At 35.0% G+C, this 20,435-nt stretch overlaps 1 protein-coding gene across 1 annotated transcript in view; it reads right to left on the bottom strand.

Moving 5' to 3' along the window:
• DGKB (diacylglycerol kinase beta) overlaps positions 1-20,435 on the bottom strand; it is a 723,782-nt gene that overhangs the window by 213,805 nt on the left and 489,542 nt on the right. The gene's annotated exons all lie outside the window — the stretch shown is intronic.

The following is a 20,435-nucleotide window of genomic DNA, read 5'->3' on the forward strand; positions in this document are numbered from 1 at the left end:
CTCTGGGTGTTAAGTGATGAATCACTAAATTATATACCTGAAACTAACATTATACTGTACGTTAACTAACTGGAATTTAAATAAAAATCTGAAGATTAAAAAAAAAAAAAGAAACAAATTGCTCATACTTTATACATATATACTCATTTTAATTTTTAAAATAATTCCATGGAATTCACTTGCTCCGTCATGAAAAGTCCCATAGTATTTTGGAAATGTTAATGCAACTCTGAAGAACAGGAACTCTGATGCTCAAAGGGTTTCAGCCAAGTCTTGTATCTGTAATTTACTAGCTGTTTGACCGCAACAAATAACCTTCATCAATCCATCAACTGATAAATAATAGTGATAATAGTATCTCACAAGGTTTTGCTCAGGCTTAAATAATTTATTTAAAAAGTAAAATTAAATTTATTTAAAAAGTAAACTATTACGTACTGTATCAGTTATTATTTTTCTCTGGTCAGATAAAGTAGAAGGTAGGTATTTGTTCTAAAGTTATTCAAGTGACCAGTCAATTGCCTCTTGAATTTTTTAATTTAAAAAGAAGGAAACATTTTGCCTTTCAACCTTTATCAATGGAAAACATTTCACTCTCAATCTCAAAATACGATTTCCACAGATATTTTATCGGGTAGAGTACTTTTTAAAAGCTCTAAAATAAGAATATGGTGGTAATGGAAAACACTGTTTAGTATCAACATTGAATAGGCACAAAGAGCACTTCTGTAATTAGACACACTTAGACATGTAGCTAAAGAAATATACCTCTGGGAGAAACTCGAACTGCTGTTACTATTTTCAAAAAATACAGACTCAAAAATACCTATCTCAGTTACGATATTAAATGTCTCACCATGTTTCCATTATAAACTGTTCTTTTAGGAGTTTATAACTGGGCTGTTAAAATTCACTTCAGGCACTCCTTAGCATCCAAAAAGCTATTACAGCCTCCTGAGAAAATAATAAGCATATTTATAGATGTGTATATACATAAATTGATATATTGTGTTTACCTATTTTTAAAAATGCACTTGTGACAACTAATCTCCTTTATCAATTTGCTGAATCATATTACCTTCTTCAGTTCCATTAACCTAAAAGGAAAAATACAATTAAATTCAGTGTCCTTTCAATTGTTTCTAAATACGATTAATCGCTTGTCAACAAAGTATTACTGTAATTCAGAATTTGCATGCTGGCCTCTAAAAAAAAAATCAAGAGAAGAGCCAATCCCCTTCAATGGTAATAAACTCATATTTATTTTCCTCAAGTTTACTTTACATTATTATTGTTGAGAACTGCTATTGCAAAAATTGTGTGCAATCAAAAACACTATTATATTAAAAATTTAGAGAGTTAAGAAATACATACATTGTCTTTGGATGATTTCTTTAGAATTGAGAAGGCCTGAAGACCATGAATAGTTTTTTCAGGTAAAAGACCATTCAATTTTTCCACAGTTAATCACATACAGCCCCAAGGAAACACAAACTTCTTAGGCTTTATTTAATATCAAAGGACCCTCTTGAAAATAAAATGCCTTTATTGTATTTATTTGATAGTGTAGTCCTAAGATTCTATTTCTCTCCCGGGATATTTTTAATCTTAACTGCTGAAAATTACTCCCCATTAAGGCATGTTAATGTGCTTAAAACTGTGATGTTCATGCAGGAGTCTGTGTCATTAAAAATGCTGTAAATAACAGTATTCAAAGTATAATATAATGAAGAAGAAGAAAGAAGAAGCAGCAGCAGCAGCAGCAACAGTAATAGTAGCAGTATAATATTATAAGGAACACTAAAAGCAAGCTCTTTACTGATTATTTCTCTCCTCCTGGAGGGTATTAGGTTCTTTGTATGCATTATGTCATTAAATCCCCCAAACTGCTCCATGAGATCAGTGCTTAGTTGGATGGGAACAAAATGACTGATACAATATGATACGGCTAATCACTGTTTTTATTTTTTTTATTTTTAAAAATTTTTATTTATTTGATAGTGAGAAAGAGAGAGAGCGCACATGCACAAGTAGGGGGAGCAGCAGGCCTCCCACTGAGAAGGGAGCCCAATGCAGGGCTCAATCCCAGGACCCTGGGATCATGACCTGAGCCAAAGGCAGACGCCCAATGACTGAGCCACCCAGGCACCCTGCAGCTAATCACTGTTGGCTTGATAGTAAAGAAAACTATAAAATATCTTTTTTTTTTCCAAATTTAGAATACATTTTTGCCACCCTGGTTATTAGTCTTTAAACTTACTACAAACCTTGTTATTCCAGTCTGAAATGTAAGATGAAAAAAAGGCCTATCTTTAAAATAACCGTCAAAAAGAATAATGCTATTTATCTTTTGAAATCAGCAATGGAATATTAATTACATGAAAACTAATAAAATTATCTGACATTTAAGAAGTTGTAAATTGCTTCATAACTCTCATACTTTTAGTCTTTACCAAATAGGTACTCAAATATCATCTGGTCCTTAATTAGTATATAAAAGCCAATGAATCTAGTTACACATAATTTTTTCTTTTTTAACGTAACTGTGTAATTACTCCTTAGCAGTTCATAAATTGGCTTGGAAATATTTTAAAAGATTTAGAAATAGCTTTACATCTTAACTACTGAGACTGTGATTCCATATAAAGTTGAACTAAAATTCATAAGAGAGAATTTCTGAAAAAAAATTAACTGAAATCATTGATATTTCACACAATGATGATTACATTAAACCACTGACATACATTTAACATTTATAACTGCTCCATTCTTTGAATTTGGTAATGGAAATATATGAAAATTAAAGTCTTGATGTCCTCCTTATCAATCTGTCTGACCTACAACATTCTCCTCTTAATAAGTGTTAACTTTACTCTCCTAGTAGCGCAGGCACAAATGTTTAGACTTATTATTTATTCTCTTTTGCACCCCATTTAAATCAATCAGCAAATCATTAATATCACCTTCAAAATGTTCCAGAAACTGGCCACATCTCACCAACTTCACTCACCACCACTGTTACAATCCAGCCAAAGTCAGTCTCTGCCTGTATTTGGGCAGTAGTCTCCTATCAGGTCTTACCACTTAACTCCTTACCCCCACTCAGTCTTTCATGCAGAAATCAGTCGTCCCTGTAAAACTTGTCAAACCTGACCATTCAGGAAACTTAATCTTCATCACTATCTATGAGTCCACATGTTGCCTGGACCTCTCCTTTACTGTCCTCATTCTCCCTGCCCCCACGTTTCCATTTGCTTGCTCTGCTCCTATCCCATTGTCTCCTCACTTTGAATACACTAAGCCTGGATCTGTTCCTGGGCCTTCATGCCAATTCCCCTTGATGCTCAAAACACTCTTCCTACAGATTTCTGCTCCCTCCCTTTTTCTAAGTCTCTGTTCAAATGTCATTTAGCAAAAAGCTTTCTCTGACCTCCCTTATACAAAAGTTAGCTACCTCACTTTCTATCTGAAAGCTTTATTATACTAATATTCTAGGCTCTCTGCTACATGCATGATATACACTATCTTATAATCTTCAAAATAATTCTAAGAAGTAGGCTTTATGTTTTTTCTCATTTATCCGGAGGCTAGAGAACTTAAATAACTTACTAAAATTTACACAACACACCTAGATACATGGCTAAGATTCAAATTGGGTCTCCAGATTCTTCAGCCCTCATTCTTTATCAGCTACCTAATCCTATTTATTCTTTAGGATGCTCCCAATTTTACAAACAGGGGTATGAGGGTCAAGAGTTTAAGATAATCATTCAAGATCACACAGCCAGTAAATGGCAGAACAAAAGCAGGTCAGGCAAATCTGGTGATTACTCCCCTGCATCACTGTCTTTTTTTTTTTTTTTTTTAATTTCTATTCAGTGTTCCAGAATTCATTGTTTATGTACCACACCCGCATCACTGTCTTCTTAAGGAAGACATGATATCACTGTTACCAATCAAGTGCCAAAGATAAAGCACCTGTTCACCACGCATGTATTCTGGGCTTTGTTTTTACTCACTCACCCAAGCTCTCATGTGAACAAATGTTTATTTCACACCTATAACTTGACTGGTGTAGAATTATGAGTATACACATGACCTAAGTCAATATTACCAATACTGACTTTAATCCAGAAATTATTTACATTGAGATTTATGGTTTCCATTGACTTTCCTTTCTTTTATTTGCTAATAACCTATCCTCTTAACAATGTAACTGCTGAACTTCCCATTTTTCAATGTTCCTACTATATTATTAAATCCCTGTTAAATAATAACTTGGATATCCTTTATATATACTTTTTTTTAAATATTTTGTTTACTTATTTGACAGACAGAGATCACAAGTAGGCAGAGAGGTAGGCAGAGAGGGGAAGGGAAGCAGACCCCCTGCTGAGCAGAGAGCCCAATGCGGGGCTCGATCCCAGGACCCCAAGATCATGACCCGAGCCAAAGGCAGAGGCTCTAACCCACCGAGCCACCCAGGCGCCCCTTGAATTAACAATTTTTTAAAGCATCCTTCCTGGATATCCCACACAACATATTTGCATATGTCTCACAGGACATACACTCTCTTAGTCACATAGCCGCATGGAATCTCAGAAGAATCTGGGAAGCGTAATCTTTCAGTTTAACATACTATTACCCTTAATTAAAGCCAAGTTCTGGGACACCTGGGTGGCTCAGTTGGTTAAGCAGCTGCCTTCGGCTCGGTCATGATCCCAGCGTCCTGGGATCGAGTCCCCACATCGGGCTCCTTGCTTGGCAGGGAGCCTGCTTCTCCCTCTGCCTCTGCCTGCGATTCTGTCTGCCTGTGCTCGCTCGCAATCTACTCCTCTCTCTCTCTGACAAATAATAAAAAAAATCTTAAAAACAAAAAAAAAAAAAAAACCAAGTTCTAATTCCAGAAAGAAGTGGGAGCATGGCTATGGAGCATTATTTAACATAGCCTATCTATAAAGGACATGTTAATTGGCAGTCATACTGATGTTTTAATAAACTCTGTAGTTTGTGTATAAGAACCAAGATTGACTATAACTTTGTGGCTGGTCTTTGGTCATCATCAATCATGAACTGAGAGGCTTTTAAGATGAGGTATGCACATGCCTAGCATTTCTGTAAAAACCCACTTAGGTCATTTCCAACATTATTTCAGACACAAGATACCAAATGTTAACCAATTTGTGAGGAACAGACCAAGCTGATTCATTAATTTATCTAAACAAACTCTTAGATAAAAGGCAATGCCAATTTTGAAAATTAGTATGGATTATAATTGATTAAATGCATATCAAATACATAAAATCATATTTTCTTAGAAAACATCTTTCCTCATCCCAGACCTAAATTTAATAAATAATATTTAAGGCAAAGGTTGGCAAAGACAGTTGCTGGCCAAATTTGGCTTGCCATGTTATTGTGTAAATAAAGTTTTATTAAAACACAGTTAATCTTAAAGGCTGGCTGATCCTCAGTGGCTGCTTTCACCATATAATAGCAGATTCAAGTAGCCTGTAGTCAGTCTAGCCATAAACCTAAAATATTTACTATCTAGATTCATACCAAAAAAGCTTGCTGATGCCTAGAGTAAGTCATAACAAAATAAATACGAGACATATTAAATTTCCCTCACATTTAAAAGGGCCCATAGAATTTTCTTTAAAAACATTATAGCTATATTTTTAAATTATACAGCAAATTAACCAGTTTTTATCTTGGCTCTGACTTGTTCCTAGAGACTGGCAAATTCCTTCCTCTTAAAAGCTCAACATTTATTTTAATGGTTCTCAAATGGGGACATTTGTCCTGCAAGGGGACATTTGGCAATATCTGGAGACACTTCTAGTTGTCACAACGAGGGCAAGGAAGGTAAGTAGCTGCCACTAGCGTCTAGCGAGTAGAGGCTAGGAGTGCTGTTAACCATCCTACAAGGCATGGCATAGCTTCCCCCCATAAAGAACTAGCCAGCTCAAGATGTCAACAGTGCCAATGATGAGAAACCCCATGACAAGGGAGAACTCCCTAGGAATGAACAAGTGGTTGCCATTAACCAACCGTTTTCTTTGGAAGAAAAGTGTCTCATGGTTTTCTACCTCAGGTGTAATATCTTTGTCGCATTCCCTCACCTTTTTTCTCTAAACAAAAACACCATTTTTATCTACACTTAACAATCCAAAGTTTTCCATTAATCACTTAAAAATGTACTGACGCAGTATTTCACACATGGGTGTCATACAAAAGGCTAGCTACCCAGTTTTGTTCTGAAAGAGAAAAGGGTCTCATGGACAAAAGAACTGGGGAAGGATGCCTATATCATCATCATCTTGAAGATTCACTGTGAACAAGGATATTAAAGGTCTGATGGTGAGGACACCTGTGAACTTTGGGCTTATGGATCCTGTTAAGGTAGCCAGTGATAGACAAAGTTCTAGGACAAACGCATTAGGTCAGCAGAGCAAAGGTCCTGCCAAAATTTTCCAAATAGTATTCCCCAGATGACTCATTCAAACATGGCTATTGGTGGAAAAAAATACAAGGATTCCTAAATAAAGAAGTCAGAAGATTACTAGGCTGGACAGAGTTTAATGGTTCACTCATAGCAAGGGCTTTTAACCATTTTTTGTGTGTGACAGATCCTCTTGACAGTCATAGGTTCCTTCTCAGAATAATGTTATTAAATACATAACACAAAATATGTAGGGTTTTAAAGGAAATGAATTGTAAGGAAGTACAATGACCAAAATAGAATAATAAATTTTTGGCATATTAATGCAAGTATTTTTTTAAGACATTAAAAAACATCTAGTAGTGGGGTCGATAACTACCATAATTTGAAGTAGTAATGAGTATAAACAGTGTTTCACAATAGTCATGACAGTGTGATTGTTGATCTTTAATCAAACTGGAAATATTGCCAGGGAAAGGTTAGAAAAACTAAGATGTAAAACATCACAGAGCCTTTAAAAACATTACATTGACTGGGAATTTCCAAGAGTGAGAGTTGTGGGACTTCTCTGAATGTGCTTGAAGATGGGAACTATCCATTTATTTTGAATATACAGTTCCACATGGCATGTGGGAGATTCTGCTCTGAACTAGAGCTGTAGGCCTGGAAGCTTCTAATCATGATGCAGTGTTGCATTTGTAACCATTGTTTTAAGCTAGCATTTTCAAATCCAGTTCAGCTCCATAACGCTGTTGTTTTCTTTACTGATGTATTTCACTTTCAGAAGTGACTTTTTTCCCTTGAGCTTCATCCTTGTTCCTAGCAAGTACCTCTACTTACACTCCAAGGATGAAAGGAAAAATGAGTTGTCTCACACCTCTACGCTTACAGGGTCTAGGCTGATTGTGAACTTTTGCCCTAACATGTGACTCGCTATCAAGTATAATCCCCTTCTCATTAAGTAACCTCATTAGTCAAGAAAGATCTGTGGGGATGTGGTATTTTTTTTAAGATTGTATTTATTTATTTGACAGAGAGAGAGATCACAAGCAGGCAGAGAGGCAGGCAGAGGGAAGCGGGAAGCAGGCTCCCTGCCGAGCAGGGAGCTCGATGCCAGGCTCGATCCCAAGACCCTGAGATCATGACCCGAGCTGAAGGGAGAGGTCCAACCCACTGAGCCACCCAGGCACCAAGGATGTGGTATTTTTTGACCCAGGAATCATGATACAGCCGTGTGCCAGTTGCTGAAATAGTTGCACAGATTTTAGTGAAAAGTAAGAGATAAGTGAGAAAGAAAGTATAAATCCTCAGCCCACAAATTACTGCTGCCCTCAGTCTACAGTAATTACAGCAAAGCTGTAGCTAACTGTCCCTCTGGTGAACTCCAGTAAACATGGTCTTTCAAGCTTATCAGCATATACATGTACAGCTCCTCTCCCAGGAGGGCTGGTCTCTTCCAAGTGATCAAACACTTTGATGGGGGAAATAAAAGACAAAGAGGAGTGGAAGGAAAGAGACAGAGAGAGAGAGAGAGAAAGAGTAATGTTAATTAATTTTTACATTTATTTTATTTAAAAGGTCTATCTCATAAGAATCTTCTATCTATTTTATGCTTTCTATAAGTAGTGCTTGCCATTTTAACGACAATTAATAGGCATGACAGAAAATAGAGAGCTAGATTTTATACTGTGAGAGCAAAATATATGAAAGACTCATGTAAATAGTTTCTGAATTACAAACTAAAATGATTGATCGCCATTTCTATTACTTCTTTTTTTACATTTTTATCCTCTCAAAAATCACAATGAGGTGCTCTACTGGTATTCCCATTTTACAGGTCAGTATTGTTGACTGGAGAAGTGTCCTTTTCAAGCTCCCATTGTTAGGAAACAGTGGAACCATGATTTGAAGGAAGACTCTATTACTGATTACATAAAATGTTTCTGAAATAGCGTTAAGTAAAACAATATGCAGTTGTTCCATTTTTTTTTTGTTTAACACTAAGCAAATATACATAAACACCTAAGCAAAAAAAAAAAAAAAAAAAAAAAAGGTGAGACTGAGAGAGAGAGAGAACGAAAAAGACTGAAAGGAAATATACCCAGTGATGGGTATTAAGGAGGGCATGCATTGCATGGAGCTCTGGGTGTTATACACAAACAGTGAATCATGGAACACTACATCAAAAATTAATGATGTACTGTATGGTGACTAACATAACACAATAAAGTAAAAATTAAAAGAAAAACAAAAAGACAACAGTGTTTACTGCAGGCTTATGGGATTATGGGTGCTCTTTTCAATATTTAAGATTTTATGTATTGTCTAAATTTTCTACAATAGTCAACTATAGTTATATTGCCAGGAAAACATAATATGAAATAGAAATGATTGTGTACTTTGCAAAACATAAGAATAAGTAGATTGATGAATGCAAAGTTGCAAACTGATTTTTATTGATGATATGATTTTTAAAATTCTTTCTTCTGTAAAGTGAAGAAAATAAAGAACATGGAAAATGTTCCCGAACAGCACCATTTCATAAAATTTACAAAATGGTGGCTGCAGGGATGACAACACAGAAGAGCAGAAATGAAATCAGAAGCTTGCCGAACACCCTTCTCCCTCTCTTGCCAACATGGAATAAACAGCTTTTACAAAGAATTTCAAGTGCTGTCCTTCACCCCTTTGTTAACTCATTCTAAACATGAAGGCAAACAGTCTTGGAAAGATCATTTAAAACACTAACTGACCTTTCATCAAAGCCTCTTCACCTCTTGCCAGCATGAAGAGTAAATAACAAATCATTTTTTCTTGTAATTGTTGAAGCATATCTTTCCATATTATCACTGATTTAAGAGTTGATGTGTTTTTGAAAGTCAGACTAACATGGTAGCATTTGGGATGAGCCTTCTTTTGTGTGTCTGCTTCATTCCTTTGTTGGAGTTCCACATTTTCTGTGTGTGGGATTGAGGAATCATGGAAAATTGCCATTTGTGTGATAAATTACTGTTTTCACCCATCAAACATCGAAAATGCTCCATACGAGCCTTGCACACCATTATGTTGTCCTATCTAGGACCCTTTGAAAGTCAGCAGGGTGCATCTGGCTGAAATTCAGGCAGGCGATTAAATTTATTCAAGCTTGGTGAACTTGAGAGCTTTCAAAAGGAGAGGAGCTGAAGGGATGAGATTATAGTCCTGACAGGGCTCTGGAAAGGTGTCTGACATCTGACTGCTCATAGTGAGGCATGATACCTGTTCCCATTGATTTGCAACAAAGTCTCTCTCAATAAGTATTTCCACTTAACATTTACTCTCAGGGAACCTGTGCAGTTGAAGATATTTACGAGTTGCTTTCAGCTTAAAAATAAATCACCTCTAATTCCTCTAAGCGAAATCAATCAAAAACCTGTAAAAAATGGACTGGTTGTTTGGTCGATTCTGGCAGAAAAGTAAACAGCATTTCAGCTTTTCTCCGCCATTAAGGCCTAAATGGCCTAGAAAGTAAATCAATATTTCTAGTCAGCCTTCTGGCTATTGTTTAGCCAGTAGATATAGATTTGCTCTGGCTTACTGCACTCCTTTGGGACTAACCTATAATCCTCCGAGAGGAATAATAAGTTCGTTATCTAGTTCAGCTCTCTGTTGTACATTTAAATGGACCGCATCCATCAGCGGTCCTTGTTAAAGTGAAAAGATGAGGGCATCCCATCGAAGCCCTTAAGAGCGAAACACTTCCAATGTAGTGAGGGGCACTGTAACTCAAAGTTGTACTGATTGGCAAATAACCAAAAAGCCCTAAGGGGGAGGGTGGGCCGCAGGCAGTAATTTGAGTGGGACAAGGCATATACCACAGCTGTTTCAAGACAGGAAATACTACTCACCCATTTCGGGGTAAACTATGATACATTCATAAAACTACAGGCTAACACAACTTCTCATTCTGCCTACTAATCCTACTTGGCTATTTCTAGTGAAATAGTGGTGTGATTCTAAACCATAAAAGCTAGTCAGAACTTCCTTCTCTTCCGTTGTGGCAGACCAAAATGCCTCCCTGTCTCCATGTCAGAAAATGGAAGTCTCTCACATTCTTATGACTTTCACATTAATAATCTGTTGTAATAACTTGATAATAAAGTTCTTGGGGATTTTGGAAGAAGAGAACCTTGGGAAAAAGATAATTGCTTAAAGGAATTAATTTTTACTTGCTTTTTCAACTTTCTTCTTTCAATGCAATTCACGTTTCCTGGCTTTCCTGGCTTAATATGAGAATGTTATCTTGAAGGAATAATGTGTCTTTGAACTGTTTTATATACTTAATCCTGATGTTACTTTATGGATTTCTGGATAAGAACCACGAAGAAGATGACTGAGACTTTCAAATATACATATTTATAGGTCACAAGACATTTCTTCCATAAAACCACCACCACCACAACAAAACAGAAGAAATTTGGGGTTACTTTTCATTCATCGAAGAGTGACAGGTATCTCTCACTATGCCTTGATCTGGTTTCATTCACAGATCTTCACAATTTTCATTACATGAAATTATTACAACAGACTGAGAGGAGGGATATACAATTATTTAGGTAAAATATCACAATAGAATTTACAAGATTGAATATGTTCCAAAGTATATTCATTTAGGAAAGGAAGTGCACCAATGAATGAATATTTAGATTAGGTAAAATGATGTTCTATGGAGAGATTTTTGCCATTTCATTCTTTCGGACTCACCTCTTTAATTTAGAGGAAGTTTGTTTTAGCTTCGAATAAATTAGATCCTAATTTAGAGAAAATATTTAATTCTTTGGAAATTTATGTTTGGGAAAAATCAAATTCAAGAAAAATCAACATAAAGCTAGTATATATTCAGCTTAATACATTTATTACCTATCAGAGGTATTCTTGTTATGAAAATAGTAACTTTAGTAACAATAGGACATTAACTCACTTTTAAGACACAGTTAAAAATTAATGGGGCACTTTAGTGGCTCAGTCAGATAAGCCTCTACTTTCAGCTCAGGTCATGATCTCAGGGTCCTGGGATCGAGCCCCACATCTTGCTCCCTGCTTAATGGGAAGTCTGCTTTTCCCTCTCCCTGTGTCCCTCTCCCTGCTTGTGTTCTCTCTCAAATAAATAAAATCTTTTAAAAAATTAAGTCTGTAGGGGAATTACACAGTTTTATCTGTTTTGTTTTTCACCGTACTTTGAATAACTCTGTGGTGAGAATCTGTGTTAGATCTTGCTACTTACAAGCCAAATCAACTTTCTCTTTCCCCAACCTCTGTATTCTCCAATCCTACTCCAACCTTTATGAGGTTCTAAGGAGGAGCAAAGGTAACCTGAGAGATAATGTAAAATGGCTATTTTGTGTCTTTCAGACAAAATACATGAAAACTTGACATTCATACTTTTAATTCTTTAGTAATATACATGTTAAAAATAAAATGACTGCAGAATGCTAACTATATTTTCATTGCATCATTGGATTAGAAATATATAGTATCAAGAGAATCTACTAATCATAGAAATGAGAATTGGGCAAATACTTGAATTTATTTTGAAAAATGAGTTCCATTTTTACCTTTGATTATATTTTAAAATCCCCTCATTAAGAGAATCTTAAGTAAAATTGCCTGAAAATTAGCTTAAGAGAAATAACTCCCAGCAAATTTATAATCTAAATTAATGTGCTTCCCCAAAGAATAGGGTATCAATAGTCTGACAGCCCTGAAGAGTACCTGACCATTTTCTGTCTATCAAGAAACTTTTATCTATACTTCTGATATTGACTGATTTGGAAATTTTAATGCATATAAATTTGTTTTTATTTGCTTCATTTTTATTCTGATGTTTAAAAAACACGAATAGATATAAAAAATACTGTTACATCCATAGGGTTGAATTTACTAGTTAAAACTCTTTAAGATTATAAAATTACAGCCTTTGTCTGGAAATCGTCACTACTAGAGGACATGGATAAAAAAAGTAGCCTGTCTATGAAAAATATTCATACAATATTTCTGTATCTTCAAAATTATCAGTGAGTAGGACATAGCATATACTGAACACATAATTGTTGAATAAACGTAGAACTAAATCAGTAAGGAAACGAACGTATTTGAACATAAGCTAATACTATCATTTTGTTTCCACAGAGTGAGTTTACACCATTTATCAGTAGATCCCTCAGATCTCACCAGGGCATCAAGAGGCACCTGTCAGGGTGAATTCACCAAGGGAAGCAGACTTGGTGATGCTATTGCACTTAGAAAGTGAAGAATGGTTGAAAATAAATGAGTTTGGTCAAATCCTATCAGAAATTCCAAATTCCACTGGCAAAAAGTAGTTCTGAATCACAATTACAACTAAAAAACAGGCTTCGAGGATATTTGATTAGTTAAATTTGATTGCTCAGAAAACCTTTATTCTATACTTTGGGGATACTTGGAAAAAGAATTTCCCTAATATTCTCTCAGACAGGAGGATAAAACCTTTTGACCCCAGGTGTTTTAAGAAAGGACTTGGCAGACTACTGCCTATAGGTTTGTTTCTGTATATCCTTTACATTTGCAATTGATTTGATGACAAAGAACACCAACTTAGAACCCCAATAAAGCAAAATGTTATTGTCCTTGGACAGAAATCCATTTTTTGCATTAGTAAACATGTATTACCAAAAAAGGATTCAATGAATCTTTTATTTTAATGTTATTGATAAAAATATATGGAAATTTGTTTTCTTTCCTGTTCTATAATAATCTATTTAATACCCTCAAGTTTGCATCTCGGCCTGCAAATACTAAGTATTCACTGTTTAGCCATAACAGAAAAAAGGCTGTCAACCCCTACTGCAGCATTGTGCACTGCTATCTAAAGATCATAAGACATTTATGCTGCTAATTCAGCTAAGACAACATCTTTGGGTCTTTCTCTTTTCTCCCTTCCCCTCACCATTTATTTACCTATCTTGTTGGTCGACTGTTTGCTATGGAGCAGCCAAGGATAATGTTTTCATAATTTCTAATTACTTACTTGTTTCCAAATCAGGACCAGAAACCCTGTGTCTACTATTTTATTCTAGAGCTACTGTAGGCCAGCTCTCTGACCTGACTTACTTAACATAAACATTGTGTCTACCACCTCAGGGCCACACAAGTCAGAATAAGGAGTCTGATGACACAGGCAAAAAGAGAAAGGAGACTACAGACACAGTCTAATGCTGAATTAAAAAAAAAATGTAAGCACTTATAAGTTCAGTTCATTTCTTTTTATCTTAAACAGCAAAAAATTAACCTTTTTTCATTTAATTCATACTAGTATCTAAAATCAGCGATGGAAAAGAAGATCAATTAGGTCATTTAGTTCCTTTCTTAGGTTCCAATTTTCTCATTCAGCATAATAACTTTGGCCTGTCCAAATTTAAGTGACTGAAGAGATGGGTTTCCACAACTTAACTTGGGAGATATTTCTAAATCAAATTCATCTGTACCAAAGCATCATTAAAGACTTTGCTATTAGAATTATACTAAATTGTTCTCTGCTTAATTGCATCCCATTTGTCCTTTATTCCCCTTGGCTACCCAAAGCAAACTTTATTTTTTTTCTTACACTAGATTTATTTTAGACCAGCTAGTCCACATATATTATTGATAAAGAATATATCATTAATGGTTTCCATTTACTGGATGTGTTGTTTTTAAATATTTGTGTTCTTTGCTTAAACTAGTATGGAAAGGAGATGTCTTTTATTAAAAATGACATTTCATAGGAAAATTTCTTAAATTCAGCAATGATCCCAGTGGCTTATGTACAACCCCATCTAGCTTTGTTTTTCAACACATCAAACCATGAAAACCCATATAATTTCCTAATATATGTGCACTTTATTCCTGCTATCCATTTCCCCATCAATGCTTATATTTTGATTTTCTGAAACCTCAATCACATTAAGCTTTTCTTTTTCTGCAATAAAGCATAGCTCCCTTACCCCTCATTGATTAAGACTAACTCAAGAAATTGTAAGGATGTTAGGTTCAACAGCATATTGTTCTCTCTTCCTGCCCAATTGATGGATATCCTGTAACACAATCTTGAATCCAAAAATGAGCTGATTAAAGAAGTATTAAGAAAATCCATATATACGACTAAGTCAATCCATCAGTGTTCTGCTCAGTAGGGTCAACTTTTTTCTGTATGTAGAAAATACCACTGCCAGGAGATAGTAATGAACTACAACCTCTGAGAGTGTTGCAACAGGAACTAACGACAAGGAAACATTTGCTATTAGAGCAAATAGACTCCTAATCAACATATTATCGATTCTTCATTTTTGTCAAGGTCATTTTGTGCTTTAAAAAATGATCCTACAGTATGGCTTTAATAGGAAAAGTGGACTAATTTGATTTAAAGAGTAAATGCTATTAATTATGAAAGACAGTCAATAAAAAGCTTGTTCTTCCAAACATAAAGGCAAATCTTACATTGCCTTTGATTTATGGTAATGAATACAATGATGAAATATTTTCACCAGTATCTCTTACTCACTTCCATCCCACTTTTTGCTCTTTTTCTTGTTTGCACATTAGAAAAATCTCTTGTAATTCAAAATGAATTTTGGTTCATTTTGTTACTATCCTTTTTATTTTCAAAAGATAAATCTGTTATTCAGTAGTTTGAAATTATTTCTGCAATAAATGTAAGAAAAAGAAAAAAGTTCTATTTTATAATTAAAGATCTAGGTCAAATTTTTTAAGTAGCTTATTATTGATTGTTGACATCCACACTTCCATATAGTGATGAGATTTAAGAATTCTAGCATTCTAAAATCTAGATAAGCAAAAAGAGTTTGCAAAGCAACACATGTAAATATCTTCCCATATGTACAAATACGTATTTTAGCATATGTATAAATATATACACTACCAAAAATGCAATATTTTAGATAGTTGGAACTATTAAAATCATTCTACTTTCAATTAATTTATTCTTCACATTATTTTACCCAGAAGAAACCAATATATGAATTACTTAACTGGTAATAAAACAAACTCAGTGAATATATAAGTAAAATCCTTGAACACGTAGGCTTAACCTATTGAGAATTACTGGTTTCTGCAAGAAGGGTAAATGGTTTTTCCTCTGAAAATGACCTCAACATAAGCAACACAAGCTACTCTATATATCACTTCGATAACATACAATTTCTTTGTTATAAAATATGCATTTGAAAAACAGCCTTCAATATAAGTTTTCCCATTGTGAGTCATGAATATGTGAATTAAAGTTTGCCCTCCTGGACTGTAATTATGTGACTACATCACCAGAGAGTGGTAGGGCATGTTAACCTTACCTATATATAATGATACTATTTTCTTTTTTTCACAAAAAAGTTTACTGATTAGGAAATAATGCATTTTAAATATAAGTAAATGTAAGTAAATGCAACTTCCCAGTCTATTTTGCTGGCAAAGTCTTACCTGAGAACTCCCAAAGTTTATTCTAAATTTTACTGAAGATTTACTTATTTGAAAAAAGCAATTAGTGGCAAAGAAATCCAATATTGTATCTTGAGGGAAAACAAAAGGCACAGAGGTCTAGCTTTGCATGGTGATTAAATGATCAAAACTTTACACAGAACAAATATTCCAGGTCACTTATCTAAATTATTAGGAGATATATTTTCAAGAAAAAGAAAGTATATTGGTTTACCATGAGTTACGGATTCATAGACATTAATAATCAACCTTATGCAGTGAGATTTAAAGCAAAGACAATACTCAAACTCACCCATGTCAAAGCAGGAAGAACCCCAACTTTATGTGACCATGGACTAAAAAAGCTGTTGTGAGCTTTTGTTTGTTGATGGGGCTTCTTCAAATAGCAAAGTATTTAACAATACTGATGATATGTAGGTCCAAGCAGATAACATATTTAAACAGAATCAGAATCAGCTACATGCACTGTGTTTTATAGTGTTTCTGGTTATATTTCACACTAGGGTAACAATATGTTTCAATCCACACCCAGTCCTTCCATAGCTGTGGCTACCATGCTATGCAAATTTCGCCCAAGTTTATAGAGTTATAAAAATCCAAAGCCCAACATCAGAATGAAAACATACAGGTTTTCACTGAATGACAGAAGAAGAATATGTTGCCCTGTTTCTGCCTGATTCAGAGAAGGGAGAATTCCTAACTCTGAATTGGACTGAGAAACTGCCTTATTAATTTCCATGCTTCTTATTCTAAAAATTGTTGTATATAAATATTAAAGGAATAAAGTATTCTGGGCAAGGACTTTTCAAGATGTCTGAGAGTTTTGTGTTTTGTTTTGCTTTTACTGACATAGACTGGGACATGGAAATCTCAGGAAGAATTACAGGTTTCCTTGTAAGTTCACATAGTGCCATGGGACATGATTTAAGCTTTCTTGATGACAGAAGATGAACATTAGTACCTGGGCTACACTACAGGAAAAGCTGAAGTGACAGACGTCAATGTTATTGGTCAAGAACCATCCCTGCACTGAGCTGTAGCTGTTCACTGCCTCAGACTGCTGAGCCACCCAGAGGTTATTTGGAGCATGTAGAAGTACCAGTGCTTATCCACCTCTTTCCTCTTCGCATAACCCAGTCACTGGAAAGATTCTCAGTGTATCTTCAGGTTTCATTGTGGTTATTTGGCTGTTTGCTTCTTTTCTCCTTTTAAGGTGGCAATGATCACGTCTAATGTATGGTTCCTGCAAGTTTTGTAGTCAGAACCACTGTGTCCTTTTATCAACAGAGCTGCTTTTCCTACTGTGCTTCTTCATTTTCATTTTCTTCAGCATTACAGGCTCATTCACTCTTTCCATCACTACTGTTGACCTACATCATCACCACCATGGTCCAATGGACTTCCCTTGCTGCGTTCTCTTTTTTTACTGCACATTTTCACTTCTGTTTGGTTACATCTTAAAGTTGCCTCTCTTATGCTCTCTAGCTTTCATGTAAAAACTGACTTGTTCTTGTCAGCTATGCAGAGCATTTATTATTTGGGTGCTTTCTTACATCAAGTGTACTCTTTGGATCTTCCATCTCTTCTAGGAAAAGTAATTGTTCCTGGAGGGCCCAACAATTAGACATTGTTTTTTAAAAAACTGGGAGGCTTCGTTGTGTTTATATTTGATCAAGATAAATGGAGGTGCAAGAAGTCTGATTTAGATAGCCAAATTTTACCGCAATCTATGAACACTTAACATTGATATAAATATTGAATTCACTTCAAAGAATGCTTTACACATTGGAGAAAATGTGACATAGCCACCATAAATGCTCACCTACAGCAACTACCTAAATATCTACTTTGATCTCATCCTCCTGAATGATTTTGATCAATGGTAATGACCGGCTGAAAAGATTAAAGATGGTAAAAATGAAGAAATGCCAAGTTTTATAGTACTCATTGTGAAACATTATGCTAAACCACATTTACCATAAATAGTCTCTTCTGTTTCCTATGAGCTGAGGCCTTGAAAACGTCCTTACAAGCACAACATGAGTAATTAGGAAAATAGAAAGGCAACTTTATAATGAACATTATTTTGGAAATGAACAGTGCAGCAAAGCTACAACCACTTTTATAAAAAGGAAAACTAACTGGCATGTACGGAGGTAAAATATTAGACTCGGTGTGTATTAGCACTTTGTTATTCTCAAATGAGCAAATCATCTACACAAGTATGGGACTTAGCAGTAATTTATTTCTGACAAGATAGAATGAGGGTGTAGCCCGAACGGTGGTTAAAAACACACCATGGGAATGGAATTAAAGTGAACAGTGGTTGTTGTTTATTATCTGGAGTCAGCTATAAAGTAATGTGAGTTCTGATTCTAACCCATAGTCTTTGACTGACAAAAATGCAAGAACAAAGATAAAGCAAGGTATCTGTCTATGGGAGGCCATGATTGTGAAAGCCATTTAAGGTTTTAAGTTGGTTGTCAGTGGTGGCCCCAATTTGAGGGTTGGGAAGAAGATCTACTTGAGCGAACCTTCAGCAAGTCACCTGAGATGAGACATGCTTGCAAATTCTACATATCTGGAAATCCTACTCACAGTAACACCTGATGGACATGGAAGAAGGGTCTGGTGAAATCAGTAAAAAATTTGGAATCAAGAGATGAATCCATGAGTTTGCTCTGTAACATGTAAAACATAAGAATCTGAATTAATATTTGAATTTCTCTAAGCTTCACTGTCTCACTGACAAAATGGGAGTACTATCATTCCTAAAAAAAACTTGTCTTGGGGCGCCTGGATGGCTCAGTGGGTTAAAGCCTCTGCCTTCGGTTCAGGTCGTGATCCCAGGGTCCTGGGATCGAGCCCCGCGTCCGGCTCTCTGCTCAGCGGGGAGCCTGCTTCCTCCTCTCTCTCTCTCTGCCTGCCTCTCTGCCAACTTGTGGTCTCTGTCTGTCAAATAAATAAATAAAATCTTTAAAAAAAAAAAAACTTGTCTCAAACTTCTGAGAACATACAGAGAATATACTTGAAAGCACTTCAGTATACAAAATGATATAGCATTATCTATTAGAATAAATAAATAATAATAATTCTATAACCACAATGTTTTTGGTTATGGATCTAATTATTTAAAATATTACCATTCCACCTGAGTATTCAGTTCTTGAAGAATTATCAAAGCTCTATTTACTGCTATCAACATAAATATTAATTAGAAGTATTTATCTGACGTTAGTTAAAATCAGAATTATGATTTATTATTAACACAAGATTACTCATAGGACCTTCAGTTATGAAAAAAAGGTATTTCTACAATAAAAACAAAGATGAACTTTTAGAAACTATATGGAACCACATTATAATCTTTACCTAATTCTATAGTCAAGCATTAAGGTTTGAGGGAAAAAAAGTGAGTTGATTACCAAGTACAGTGATTGTCCTATATATTTGCTTCCATGAAAAAGTAATCTTTGATGTTGGCTTAAGAAAAAAAAAAGCTTAAAGTTGATCACGCCCCAATTGAGACAGACTACAGGATGATATCCAAATTATGTTTTCTAGAATGGCAAAGAAAATCTACTTCAACAGGGTGTTCTTTGAAAAAGCCATTTCTCTTCAAGTTCTCAAAAGAGACAGAATAGGGTACAGATTATTCTGAGGCCTTTGAAAATATAAAATGAAAAAAATTAACAATCTTCAGACTGCCAGTTTTTCCTCTTTGATAAAAGAGATATATAAAGACAATAGTAACAAAAGTTTTAGATTATTATAAAAGCCACCATGAATTTTGGCAAACACAATAGAATTTCTTTTCAGAGTATTTTAAGGGAAGTCCTATGCGAGTATTTAACAGACTCAAAAAAAAAAAATTTGTACACTGAAGTGTGTGTAAAAATATTTTTCTAAAAATCCACTTTGAATTACCATGTAAATCTCTTCTATTAAATTGGGAGTCTAAGATAAAAACAACCTTAAGCTTAGCCTTAGAGTCAGGACCATGATTTTACTTTCTTCCGACTCTCAGTAATGTCAAATGTAATACATATTCAGTAAACAGTCAAAAGAACCCACAGATATCCTTGCACTATGTTTAATAATTTGTGAGTCTCAGAAAAGGTAAACAGCAATTCCTTAGAGAAATCGCCCAAGTAATCCAATAAAATTTTTGTGTATTTCAGGCCTCTTCTGCTGTTTCTGCACTGGCCAAATACAAGCATATATTCTGGCATTTGGACAAATACCGGTGCCTATAGAGAAAGCACCATATTCCCCAGAGATCTGGCAAGTAACAGATTTTATCTTGCCAGTGTAGAAATAGCATTAGAGCAAGACTAATTGCTGGAAAGCCTGTTAAGAAAGATTTGTCATTCAGGATGATAAAAATAATCCCACTTTTCAGAGTACATTCAAACTTTTTTTAAAAAAAATTTCCAGTATTTAATAGAGATCAAAACATTTCCATTTCTACAAGTGAATGCAT

This window comes from Lutra lutra, chromosome 11 (genome assembly GCF_902655055.1).
Source record: "Lutra lutra chromosome 11, mLutLut1.2, whole genome shotgun sequence".
Lineage (NCBI taxonomy): Eukaryota > Metazoa > Chordata > Mammalia > Carnivora > Mustelidae > Lutra > Lutra lutra.